Here is a 15,008-nt window from a genome sequence, read left to right as displayed (position 1 = left end):
AATTGCCAGACAGAGGTCGTCAACATGAATATTGTACACATTTTGCACATGTACAACTCAAAGCATCCATGCACATTGGATGAGAGCCTCTCCTTTGTCTAGCATAGCTATAACCGGGCTCTCCACATCTCGACTGGCCATAGCCCTTTTTAGGTGGGCCTGGGATTCCAACCACTATGTCCCATTGATGTGGCCATGCCATTTGCAGCTACTCAGGTAGATTTGACTCATGTCTAGTCTGAAACTGATAAGGCAAACAACTTCATTGAGCACATCCAACATATCCACTGGCAGGTCCATGACATTCTAGAGAAATCAAATTCTAAGTACAAGCAGGAACATGATCAACATCGAGTGCGCATAAGTTTCAAGTGGGCGACAAAGTTTGGTTTCATTTGCAAAAGGAACACCTTACCGGAGCTTATCGACAACTCAAACCACTCTGATATGGTCCTTCCACCATTACCAAGGCTATGGGATACAATGCATTTGAGCTCAGCATTCCCCTATTCCTTGGCCTACACCTAGTGTTCAATGTGGACCGCCTTCAACCAGACTTCCCACCATTGCTAGACACATAAGACATTGCAGAACAACTCACACCTACAGAGTTAAATCCAGATTGCATGGAACAAGCCACAACTGATCGGATCATGGACACATAGATCAAGAACACCTAAAAACAAAGGATCTAACTATATCAACTTGTCAAAGCATGCCAACTCCTTCACTAGGGAAAGTGGCTCACCAGGGACCAAGTTTAGCAGAAGTTTTCTCATCTCATGGAGGAACTCAATGCAATGGGGACCATTGATTCCTAAGGGGGGAGGAATGATCCAGGTGGATATTGGTGGCCACCCACCTCTTCCACTTGACCCCCACCATTGTTTCTTCCAGCTTTTCAGTTTCCTTATTTGTAGCACAATTTACTATTTTTGGCAGTTTTTTGGGTCCTGAACTTCCGAAGCCGTTTTGAGGCCCTAAATGACGTTTTTTTGGGAAAACTAAGATCAAAATGAGACGCCTAACAATGTTGCTCACTCAAAAGTTGTAGTCCTCATATAGAGATTTCTAACAAGGTATTGTGCGCATCAAACGAAGATCGTATGCCAAAGTTACGACCCGAGGAAGTTGATGTACCAATTTACCCAAACGGGACCCATAGTTTGGCACGTCATCTCCTAGGGTTAGGTTTTTGGATGTTTAGGGTTTTCCGTTGTTTCTTAACAATAAATAGGCCTTTGAGGCTCATTGTAACACAGTTCAGAGGCATGTAGCCACCACATCTATTCTCATAGATAAGCTACCATCGCTTAAGCTAGTCGTATTTCCATTCTGTCTGTAAGCATATTTTAGAATTTGATATTAATGAAATGAAGTGTTATTTCTACTACATCTTTGTATTTATGGTTATATCTTTAATTTGTTTCATTCATGTTTAAATCCGGATCAAACAAATTGAATCATCGCATCATTCATAGACGAATTGACCATAAAATCTAACGAGATACTCATTTAAAATACAACATATAAAATAATTTCATGTCATGTAAGATAACCTACAATCATGGGTATGGGAGTAAGCTTACCAATAAATAGACATATAAGACAAATAAGAACATATGAGATAACAAGTTAATTGAGTGAAATCACAAGATCAGTCACGGTTATGTAAGTGATCATGCAAGATGGCAATAGTCACATAGTTCAAGTATTTCAAGTATATAATACAACTTGTCAACCATGAGTATGGAGTGATTTAAGTAAACCTTTCATGAGTAATACATAACCATATATCTATTAATAAAATACATCAAAATCCATAACCCAAATGTGCATAAACCACTACACTTATTTGAGTGTATTGGAAAAGTTAGCAACATAATGAGGGACCTCGACTCACAACCTAAATAAAGACTAGCTACAATTCATTCTCTCTTATCACTGACCACCTCTTAGCAAGATCTAGAGTTTGACGAAAAATGCTTTCATAGGGGAAATTCACACCAATGGCTTTCTCAAGCACTCAGTTGATGGATTCCACTATCATGGTGGTTCGTTAACTACTCTCAATTAGTAAGAATCATAGTGAGTCACTTACTCTCTGAGTTTCAAATCATAAGTGTTCATCCAACTTCTAGAGGAAGTATTTTACCTAGTTCCAAGGGATTGAATCCACTATGAAGGTGTTCATTAGCCAACTAGAGAGAAGTTAGCAGTTCATCAACCAAACAATACGCAGTAAGTGGTTTATTATCCAAATAGAAAGCAGTAGTAATTTAACCATTCAACAAGCACTTAATGGTTCATCAGCTAAACAACAAGCACTAAGTGGTTCATGAGCGAAATATAAAGCACTATGTGGTTCATCATCCGAAAATCAAGCACTTAGTTGCATAACAATTTATTTAGCAAGCACTTAGTGTTTAATTAACTAAACAACAAGTACTAAGTGGTTCATTATCCAAATAGTGAGCACATAGTGGTTCATCATCCAAACAACAAGCACTAAGTGTTTACTTATTCACTAAGCTTCATTCTAATCACATAGATTTAAACAAATGGTTCAACGATCTTAAACAAAGTCACAACCCAAGGTCACATAGTATATGCTTAAGGTAATAGAGAACAAACTCAAAGTCAACTTTAGTGTTGCTCTTCATACACATTATGCTCCACAGCTCCATAACTTCTAGAAATTTAGTCCTAAATCCTTATGTCTTCTAGGAAAAATAAGAGTTCCCTTAAACTTGAATCGGAGAGAAAGAGGGAGAACCAATCTCCACATACAATTAGGAATCAAATCCCAAGTACTAATATCATAGAAAAGAGAGTACAACCCAACAAAAGATAAATATGAAGCCTGAGAGGATCACCTTTGTCTCAGGATAAGCCATTGCTAGTTAACCAATGAGTTCCTGATCAAATTATGTCCATGCCAAAACAAATATGAAACCTCGAGAGAGAGCCAACAGGAACATGAGAGAGCTAGAGCGAGAGCGCCCTCCATTGTGCATATATATATTTTTCTTCAGTAACCCGATGTGTTTTGGGAGACAATTGACTTAGATCTTTAGTGTTGTCCTTCGAATTGTTGTCTCTTTAACCTACAAGGGGAAAATGAAAATGGGCAATGCCCTCTCATTCCACTATCATAATCCAACCTCATAATTACTATCAGCGAGCTCTACCAACCCCAGTTCACCCAAATCTCATCATAATGAAAATGTTCAAGTAATGGCTTTTTGAATTTGTATGTGATTTTGAAACTTAAGTTTGGATGAGTCATGGTATTTCAAAATAAGTGAAAAATCAAGAAGTTTTTTCTTTGGCCAAAGATCCATAAGACTATCACCATTTTAGTTCTTTTAAATAATTTTAAACAATAAATTTTAAATTCTTAATCATGTATTAAAAAGTCATTGTTTTCTCCCACACTGTTATTGCATTCACATCTACCATTACAAAAAACAATGGTGAAACAAAGGGACGTGACAAATACAACCTATACAATTATGTTTTATAATGTTTTATATAGCAAGCTATGTTTTGAGGAAATAAATTTTATTAGCAAATTAAAAATTATTTCATATAATTCATTTTATATAATTAATTGAACAACTTTAACAACATGCATACTACTACAACTCATTCAAGTGTCACATGAGATTATTTTTAATTAATTAATTTAATTGAAAATTCCAAAATAAATATCAACATTTCATTATTTTGCTATGAATAGTTTAGAATATTAGGTGCATAGGACATTTGTTTTCTCTTGTGAGTGTTGAAATGACGTAGATATACATTTCCTGGATCTATTGATTCTTAACAGGTTTGTCCTGCTCGTATTTGTTGGAGAATCCATCTTGCTGAAGTATCAAGTCCACATTTCCTGGATCTATTGAATCTTAACAGGGTTGTCATGCTCGTATTTGTTGTAGAATCCATCTTGCTGTGTACTAAGTATCAAGTTTACGGGGACGTACTAAGTATCAAGTCTAAGGTGATTAAGAGTCATGTTTATGTAAAACTTTCTCTTTAATAAATGAAAGAAAATTTAAAATAAATTTCTACTAGTTAAAAATATATTTAATCAAACTCTCTTTTATACGATTAAGGCAATTTGAGTATCAAGTGTACGGTGATTAAAAGTCATGTTTATTTAAAACTTTGTCTTTAATAAATGAAAGAAAATTCAAAAGAAATTTCTACTATCTAAAAATATATTCAATCAAACCCTCTGTTACACAATTAAGGCAACCTGAGTATCAAGTCTACGGTGATTAAGAGTCATGTTTATGTAAAACTTTCTCTTTAATAAATGAAAGAAAATTCAAAATAAATTTCTACTAACTAAAAATATATTCAATCAAACCCTTTCAAACCCTTTTTACACAATTAAGGCAACCTGAGTATCAAGTCTACGGTGATTAAGAGTCATGTTTATATAAAACTTTCTCTTTAATAAATGAAAGAAAATTCAAATAAATTTCTACTAGCTAAAAATATATTCAATCAAACCCTCTTTTACACAATTAAGGCAACTTGAGTATCAAGTCTACAGTGATTAAGAGTCATGTTTATGTAAAACTTTGTCTTTAATAAGTGAAAGAAAATTCAAAATAAATTTCTACCAGCTAAAAATCTATTCAATCAAACCTTCTTTTACACAATTAAGGCAACCTGAGTATCAAGTCTATGGTGATTAAGAGTCATGTTTATGTAAAAATTTCTCTTTAATAAATGAAAGAAAATTCAAAATACATTTTTACTGGCTAAAAATATATTCAATCAAACCCTCTTTTACACAATTAAGGCAACATGAGTATCAAGTCTACGGTGTTTAAGATTCATGTTTATGTAAAACTTTCTCTTTAATAAATGAAAGAAAATTCAAAATAAATTTCTACTAGCTAAAAATATATTCAATCAAACCATCTTTTACACCATTAAGGCAACCTGAGTATTAAGTCTACCATGATTAAGAGTCATGTTTATGTAAAACTTTGTCTTTAAAAAATGAAAGAAAATTCAAAATAAATTTCTACGAGCTAAAAATATATTCATCCAAACCTTCTTTTACATAATTAAGGCAACTTGAGTATCAAGTCTACAGTGATTAAGACTCATGTTTATGTAAAACTTTCTCCTTAATAAATGAAAAAAAAATCAAAATAAATTTTTACGGGCTAAAAATATATTCAATCAAACCTTCTTTTACACAATTAAGGCAACCTGAATATCAAATCTACAGTGATTAAGAGTCATGTTTATGTAAAACTAAAGAAAATTCAAAATAAATGTCTAAGCTAAAAATATATTCAATCAAACCCTCTCTTACACAATTAAGGCAACAATTAATTTAACCGGATGTTCTCATAAATTTAAAATATGAAAGACAGTCCGACTTTATACTGCAAAAATGCTGAGATTGAATCAAATTGTTCATGATCTGCAGGTTTTTCCGGCCATACTTAATAAAGAACACAAAAGTGTTTAGAGATCCAAGCGTAATCCAATTTTTGCAGCGTCAGTTAATAGATTAGTCTCGGCGGAACAAGGTAGACGAAGAAATGTTTCTCAAACAAAACAATAGCGAACCATTCTTATTTATGTCTACAGTGGTTGTAAATGCAGAGATTGTAAGTCGTCATAATCATATTTCTGCATTGGTCAGGAGAATGGTCTTGGGGTAATGAGGACATCCAATGTTTTCCCTTATCAACATACAATTACTCTCAAATTATAGAATAGCGAATCATTATTATTTATGTCGACAGTGGCTCCCATAACTGCAGAGGATCTACGCCGTCTAAAACGGGCGAGTTCAGCTCTGCCGGGATGTAAGAATTGAGCTCTGAAACTTCATGATATCCATAGATGATGCTTAAAAGATTTGCATTTTGCTCAGTAATCCTGGCTACTCCTGCTCGTGTGGCAGCCAATTGTGATTGCAGCTCTGACACTTTATTTTGGAGATCGTTGATTACTCCTACGCACCCAAAGACAGGATCTCGAATTCTCTCCCTCGCTTCGTACACCATGCTGTTTACAGCATCGCCTCTCTTCTCGACCGGAAGATCCTGTAACACAATATTGCATCACCACACTTAGTTTTTGCAAATCTCAGGGTCTTCAGATTAATTATTATTCTTCAAACACTTCTTCATGCCATAATAGATAAAGTTAATGCACTCGAATTTCATTCTTATTTACAGAGCAGGATTCCAGAATCCCGTAATAGGAGCGTGAAGATTATTTATTCTTTGTAAAATAACTGTAGACAAATTTAATGTGTGTTTCGTGTCTTTGAATTCGGCCAAAATTTGGTAATTTTGGGAGAAACGAGGATGAGCACAGTAATCTATAATAATTAACTAAAAATGAGCATTCTAATGCAATTTATAGTAATCAAGGCCTGACACGTGTGCGTAGACTTTTGCGTTGGAAGAATTGGGTACATCCTGTTCACGCCAGCAGGGTGTGGGGTCATCGTGATGACTTTTACGTTGGAAGAATTGGGTACATCCTGTTCACGCCAGCAGGGTGTGGGGTCATCGTGATGGGCCCGTGGAACAATGAATGGGTGTGAGGGACGTGTGGCGCGCTTTCGCGCTGTTGAGCCCCTAACCATGCAGGGCCTAGAGGTGGTGCGGAAGGGACGAGAGAACGAAACATTTTTGTCTCTCCACTTCTTCAATCGGCTAAACAGTGCGAATTTCTGGTGTGAGGCTACTTGCAACCGTTAGATGAGCAGTTGTCTCCACCGTCCGATCAGGCATTGCAACTTTTCTGCCAAACATGCTGTGACATTAGGGCGATGTATGAAGTGGTGGACTGGGGCACATAGAAGGTGGCGAATGGATGGAAACAGGACATGGCTGCAAACGTGGCGGGTGACGTGGTACATGAGGTGGACATGGAGGAGGGACACGGAGGTCCATGTGGAGGCTGACATGGTAGCAGGTGGTAACTGATGGGCGGGGTGGTCAAGCAGTGGGCCACAGGATGACATGGAGAGGACACACAGTAGCATTTCGCGAAGGGGATTTCAGGTCGCGAGGTCGTGTGGAAGGCCTGTGATGCGAACACGTGGCTTTCTCTGAATCCTCTCCACGCGTTATTGCACGTGTGTCATGGTGGTGCGTGAGGCTGGGAACCGTCTGATCTACGAGTGCCTTCGTCATTGGATTTGGGTGGTGCTCAGCTTCCGCTGGTTCCATTCCTCTTGTTGGCGTCGCCTGCTATGCCCCACTACGCACGCCTTCCTGTTAGCTTCCCCTGATATGCCCCACTACGCACGCCCTCGAGCATGCCCGCCCGTGCCGAGTGCCCTAATTTGAGGTGCGAAGCGGCCCGAGTGGAAGGTACTCATGCCTTTGCCATGATGGTTTCCGTAGCGTAGCAACCCGAATATGATTATGGTTAACTAAAATATTTAAGAGCAGCTGCGTATAGGTTGTATGAAGAGGTGAAAGTAAAATTAAAAATTTACTAAATATTTTTGAATGTTTTAGAAGCGATATCGGGGTCAAGCAAGGTTGTCTATTGTCTCTTTTGGTGACAAGTAGTTAAATTCACAAAGGGGTAATGGTATCTATTTGGGCAAGTTTGTTATAAGGCTTCTTTGCAAAACGAAAGTATGAAAGTATTGGTCTTCTCTAAGAAAAGAAAACATAATCACCGTAAGTTCTACTTTGAAGGCAACATTCTCGAAGAAGTTGCAGATTACAAATACCTCGGAATTGACTTCAACAAAAATCTCCCTGGAATGGTTGTAGAAAGAAAAGAACTTTGGGGTATTGGAAAGCATTTTATGCTTTTCAAAATAGGTGTAGAGAGGCAAAGTTATGGGACTGGAAAACCACTCAAACTCTTTTTGGGCTTCTAGTGATTCCGGTTATTCTATATGGTTGTGAACTATGGGCCAGCAGTACATTCGATATGCAGTGGAGAAAAATTGAGTAAATTCAAAAGCATTTGATTCCAAACAAATTTAAAATTAAGCAGAAATGTGAAATGTGAAATAATAATAATAATCTTTTAAATGTGAAATGTGTTATTAATTAAGGGGCTTAGTTTTTTGTTTTGTTTTTTTTTTTTTTGTATTTTGAAGGGTAGTCTTACTTATAGATGAAATGGTTTTTTTTCACTAACATTTGGCAGAATTTTTTAAAGATTTGAGTTTAAATTATTTTCTTTGAAGAATTCAAGTACCTCCTCGCAATTGTATAACCAAATTCTAATAAAAAAACTATTTGGTTTAAATTAGACATATTGTGGTGACGTTAAACCACACTGGTTCAAAATGCACAAATAAATTTTGATATGATTATTATCGAAAAACATGTGTCAAAAACTTAAATAAGTGTATTGATATTTATGAACTTTTCTCCAACATTTTATTTATATAACTATAGTAATCTATATTTATTATTCAGACCAATAAAAATGAGAAATAACCATATCAATGTCTTTCAGATATTTATTCTCAAATAAATAAATAAATTGACCCCAAAAAAAACAAAAACAAAACAATAAATTGCGTTTTAATTTGAGGATGTCAATCAGACAAATATAAAGACAGAACATTACCAGTTGAAACAGTGTTGAACTAAACTAGCTCTAAAATGTGAATGTAAACTTTCATCGTTCTCCTCATACACCTACAAATCCTACAACCTCTCAAATTAAGCAGAAATATCAAAATTCAATATATCAGAACTGAGAAACTCGATCGGTGGCCGGTTATTACTTCTTGAGGAACCTTGGCTGAATTTTCGTGAATGCTGCTCTGTGAAATTAGCATTTATCTATTGGTTGATGTGCTAGTAAATGTTAAGCAGCAAAGCCTAAATACCAAAACTACATTAGAGGAATGGAACGAACCTTGAGCAGTTTGATGACGCGGCCATTTCCGAACACCCTGCGTACCAGCAGGAATTTGTGGATATCGTCCGGAGGAAAATATGGTGCCAGCACGCATTTTTCTGAACACTTTTTTCGCCTGACTTTGCAAGCAGCACATGCAGGTGTGGTCGACGAAGTGGCGCAGCTCATCTACAAAAAAAAGACAAAAATAGCCTGTATGAGAACCTTCTTATCACTGTTTTTCTAAAACAACATTATATTGGCATAGTATTGCCTACCTTTCAATTGTTTGTTGGAATAATGAAAACAGAAGCAGTTTAACGGTGGAGTTGGAGCATAACAGGAATGAGCTACTTATAACCCGAACGTCGGAGAACGACGAATACAGGGGAGACGGCAAATACTTTCAAGTTTCAACCCATCATAATAACGGCCAACTATCTGATGTCAGAGTTTCTTCCTGCATTTTCTTTCAAGTGATGTCACAGTTTCATTATGTATTTTTTTTAATAAATAGCTTTTTAACAAGAAGAAGACGGAAATGATTTTAGAATATTGCATAAAGTCTTAAATCGACGGAAATGAAGTCGTCTATTTTTTTAAAATAATATAAGTCCACCCAAGAATATGCTGCATTTATTAGAAGATCTAAATTTTGGTGGAAATTTTGATATCCCAATCCATATAGACTGAGAAAAATCTATGAAGATATCATATCATTTTACACAAAATTTAAATTATAATAAAATCTTGATTCATATTTGAAATATCTGTCGACTTTTATCAAATTGATGAATTTAGATTTTCGTCGGCCGACTTTATGATTAAAAAATCCTTTACTACAAGAATAACTTGAGAAAGATTGCTGTGGTTCCTGCTGACCCCGTAAATTCAGATGTAAAGTTGACGGGCTATTGTATGACCTCTAATAATGAACCCAGAAATCCTAACGAATAGACAAGAGATGTCGGTGCTTGCCACTTGACTCGTTTCCTTGACGCGTGTTTCCCCGCCGTAATTGAAATTTGTGTTCCCACTGCATCTTTGAAACTACATAGTAATAAAATGGGGGAATAACTATAAAATTCTTGAGAGGACGTACTTTTAAAAGTTATTGTGCCCCAGTTTGAAAAAATGGATGGCTATTTCTTCTCGCCGCATCCCAGCGGGGTCCATCACAATTTGAAAAAAATGGATGGCTGTTTCTTCTCCCCGCATCCCAGAGGGGTCCTTTCTCCCGGCCATTGGATGGACGGTGAACGGCTTTTTATTTTATTGTTAATAATTGAAATTGGAGAGGACGGTGAAAGGCTCGCACTTATGCCTTCTATTTAAAAGAGGGGTTGTGTATGATTATACATTATTATAGTTATATAATTAAATGATATAGGTAACGAGATTTATGATATGCATTAAAATAATTGGCTTTTCAGATTGATACACTTAAAAAATATATATATAATTAAAAATATAAAAAATAAATAAACTATATATAGATATATATTAAATTATTACTCAGCCCCAAGGGTTAGATTAACTGGTCAAATAAGTGCTTCGCTGTTTGGGAGGTCACAGGGTCAATTCTCCCCGAAGCCCTTGGGGTTAGGCCTAGCTATTGGCTGTGGGGCTTGATACCCTTGATCAATCTCAGATATTTCCTAGACATAGCGGCCAACCAGTGACCGGACAAACACAGATATTTTGGTGGACATAGCGTTCAACCAGTGATCACAGGTGTCTTTAAACCACCTAGAAATAAATAAATAAATAATTTATTAGATTATTACTCTTATTATTAATTATAAAAATAATCAAAATATTTCATATATATTATATATTTTATTTTATGTTAATGTTTTTTCTTTTATAATTAAATTGAAAAGGAAAAGGGTTATAACTATTTCGAAATACCTTTTATTTGTGATTAATAATGAAACTTTTGTGCATATGTAAATTGTGTAAGCTCTATTGGGAAATAAACATGCATATCAACTTCACAAGAGATATATCATCTCTATTTGTGACAAGACTTGACAAGAGATATATCATATCAGAACAATATGAAAAGTAAATCAATGTAAAGATACATTATTAACTTAAAAAAAAATGGTTTGAATACTGATTTTCATTCTAGAATAAGGAGTTTCATTTCACTTACTTTCAATACCAACAAATACATTGTTGTAACAATATTATAGACTTCATCACTTTATGGACATAAGGCTCCATAAAAGTACTTAATCCATCAACAACCAACTACTAATCAACCCTTTGCATTACACCTATCTTGGAGGATGATCCCATTCAACTGTTGAGATTTTTATCACCTTGTTATTGGTATTGATATCTTCTTCTTCTTCATATCAAACATCTCTATCGTTTTGTCTTATCAAAACTAGGTATTGCATCCAATAGATTTCACTCCTTGCCTCTGAACCTTTGTTGCAATTGTTTTCTCCTCTAGATATCCCTCTGGTCCCAAAAGTAGGTGTTTCAACCTTTATTACATGTTTGTAACTTGACCCCTTCATTTTGATGATCAAAATGAAGGGTCCAACAAGCCTTAACCACACTTGTAAAAGTTAGCTCATAGATCTTCTACACTAGTATAAATTGTTGAAATTCTTGAAAATCCTTCTATCATTTAGCTAGCAGTATGTTTGGTCCTCCCATAAATGTTTGAGATTGTTCTAGGTTTCATTCAAGTCTCATCATGTAATGCACCCCAAATTCACACTTTTTTTTTTTTTGGTTCATTATCATGAAGTTCCTGTTGGATTAGTATCATGATTGTATGCATTAACTCACTTCTTCCTTTTATGTGTATAGATCCATCCATCCAATTATTTTTTACTCTAATTTCTTAATTTTACTTCATGCTCAATTTTTCCACCTTATGCGTGAAGGATTCTATTCCAAGACACCCTCTTAAGTTTTCCAAGAACAATACTCATACTTATGTAAAAGGTTAAGACTTAAATGTAATAAGGTGGGTTTGCCACCTTACTGCCATACAATGCAATCCCTGTGTTATTGTTTAGTCCTTATATTATATATTGTTGGGTCTCCTTACCTATTTTATAGTCATGGTCATTTGATAAAAAGGCTTATGAGAGTATTTTGAACCCAAGAACTTACATTTTAAAGTGGATATACCTTGGCAATACATGGATGCTTCAACCTTATGGTTGGAAACTAATGTTCCTTACCCATGTGGCAATGTGTTATGTGAACTTTGGCTAAGTGGCTTCTCCTACAGTGTTTGACCCTGACCCGCACACATGAAGTTTCAACAAGGCATGGCGTAAATCACTTGGATTAATCCAATCGTGGGGAAACTCTTAGTGCCATTATAGTAGACTAACCTACCTCTTAGTTGATTCATTTTCTTTGCTCATTTGGTTGTGACTGTCTTTGTGACTAAGGATGAAGGTTTGTACCTCATGTTCTTTGGCTCCTCTGAAAATTCTCTTCCATGAATTTTACCCTATTCCCCTCTTCATAGGCAATTTTATCAGGTAATTTGGTGCATTCCCAAGTGTTGTTTCACCTTGGTGCTCTATTAATTCTTCATGGCATAGTTAATGGTAAGCGATTGTAGCCCATATCTTTTCTCTTCTCTATTTTAGGTGTGTGAATTACTTTTTTCTAACTAATAGCGTACTTATTATCTTTTTCAAGTTCCATTAGAAACATCTTAGTAAATTTGACATTTTAATAATTAAGATCTTACATATATATCTATTCTGATTCTCTATGGTTTCTCTACTCCTTTAAGTTATTAACCTGACTGTGATGTAATTTCATGTTATTCACAAAAATCTAAATTTCAACTCAATGATTAAGGGTTTCTTCCGAACCCTTGGCTTATTTTGATTGTTATAGAGAGGGAATTCTATTACATCGCCTTTTGAGTCCTAAGTAGTGATTTTCCATGTATGGTTCCCTGCATGAATCCTAACCATTTTGGGGGTTTTCCTTGTTTCTACAGGTTTTCCCTCAAACTACCTCTAATGAGGTTGAAATAAATTAACCAAGTCCTTTTTTCTTTATTTAGCATAAAGGTAATTTTTATTTTATTTTATGCTAGAATCCACTCGGATTGTTCACTTGGTTTAATACGAGGCAATTTAACAAATACCCATATGGTTTCTTAGACACAGGATTCCTCCCAATGAAGGGGAAAATGGTATCCCATCGACTTAAAAGGTGGTTGTGGAAATACCATCTAGATACACTATAAATTGAACTTCTATTTGTGTTTTAAGTGTCTTTGATTACTAGTTATACTTATTTATCAAAGGCGTTTTTCTACTATGGTTTCAATATATTATTTTTTGGGTTGCAGAAACCCACATTTGTCACAGAGTACTTGATATTTTGCATTGGCTTTCGTGTCACTTTTTTACAGGAGGATATATATATTATTCACCTATGACCCACGACATGGAACAAAAGCTAGCTTCTTGCCATCAAGTATAATTTCATTGCAGTTATATATATTATGTTTTCTATTCAAGTACTCAATAACTTTAATTCTTAGGTTTCCTCCTCCTTTTTATTATTATTAGAATATTTATTGTAATAGTTTTAGGAATAGGCCAGGGTAGTTATAGTAGCTAAGTGAGCTAGCCCAAGTAATCTCATAACCCTACTCTTTTGGTTTTCTTTGTTTTGGGGTTTTAATGTAAGCCTTGAAATTACTTACTAACTATAGGATTATTTTCTTGTTTGCTATAGGTTCGACCTTCAACCCTATCATAGGTTGATCCAACATTAACTTTTTTATTTGTGTTGTACAAATTTTGTTCCAAGTACTAGGTTCGTGTTACTCTTTTTTCCTTCTCATTGTAGGGCTTCCTTCAATTGTAATTGGCTTGCTATGGCCAGAGATACTTTGTATCCCTTCGTGGACCATAACTTGGTGCACTTTATCATTGTTAAGCTATTGTACTATGATACAATTCAGGACACTTCATGTTGGTTAATTTATTGCATTTTAACTAATTTTTTCTTTTATTAATATTCATTTTCTTTTTTGTAAATGACTCTTCCTCGTGGTTGACCTAAGTTTGTGAAACTCAGATTTAAGAATATAACTATTTTTTAAATTGGGCCTTCTATACTCAGTTTAACTATTAGCAATATTTTATCAACAAATTCATATAGACTATTAAATTCAAGGCATTTTGCATAATTTGAGTTTCTTATATATGAATTATGCATTGGACTTTCAATAAAATTTTAGATCTCATTGTTTCTATTATGCTTCATCTCAGAGTTTGTGCCCTTTTATTCATGGCTTATCTTGCAATAAACAATTAGCCTCATATCCATTTATCATGGTTAATTGTTCTTTAATATTATAGATTCGCTAATACTTTCTAGTTGTTTAGCTTCTATAAGAAGGCCCAATTTATGTACTATAAAATGTTAATGAATAGGAAAGACCTATAATCAATCGGATATAAAATAATTTTATCTCATAGGTTAGGTGTAATATCCCTGGAAAGAATTATTTTATGAATTTTATATATTTTATGACTTTTATTTATTTTGAGAAAATGGAAAATACATGTTTTGAATTATTGTTTTATTTTCTAATATAAAGAAAAATTATAATTAGTGATAATTTATGTTATAATAAGTAACTCTCTCATAAATATGTTAGAGGCTAACATGAGAGATTAGCCATTAATTTCCAAGGAAATGATTGAAGTATTTATGCCTAAATAGGTAAGAAAAAGGGGGGAAATGTACCATTTTCTCTCTTTCGGCTAAACTTGTATTTTTCTGAGGGAAGAAAAGAAAATAAATTATATAGAGATTGCAGAACACCTTAATAATATAGGGTGGGAGAGAAATACCCTACAGTGGAATCTGAATGAGAAACTTTGGGATATAAATATAGTATTTGGATAACCGTTACAAGTGAGAGAGGAATATCGGTAAACACATGGAGTTTGCAGGACACTACATAGGGTGTGGAGAGTACAAATCCAAGGATCTTTTTGGTTTTACATAAAAAATAGAGGGAGAGCTTGGGGGGAACTGCTTTTACAAGATATTTCACTATTGGGGCTAGTGTTTATCAATGGTGTATGTATGGATGAAACTTTCACTTATAATAATAT

General features: G+C 34.7%; 1 pseudogene; it reads right to left on the bottom strand.

The window, feature by feature from the left end:
- Window positions 1-5,771: 5,771 nt before the first annotated feature.
- Window positions 5,772-9,063, bottom strand: LOC149154264 (LOB domain-containing protein 1 pseudogene; annotated as a pseudogene).
- Window positions 9,064-15,008: the final 5,945 nt, after the last annotated feature.

This window comes from Pinus tabuliformis, chromosome 9 (genome assembly GCF_031772625.1).
Source record: "Pinus tabuliformis cultivar Carrire ecotype Pingquan chromosome 9, CPIR1, whole genome shotgun sequence".
Taxonomy (NCBI): Eukaryota; Viridiplantae; Streptophyta; class Pinopsida; order Pinales; family Pinaceae; genus Pinus; species Pinus tabuliformis.
The sequence above is the reverse complement of the archived record's forward strand: the minus strand, read 5'-3'. Positions and strand labels throughout refer to the sequence as shown.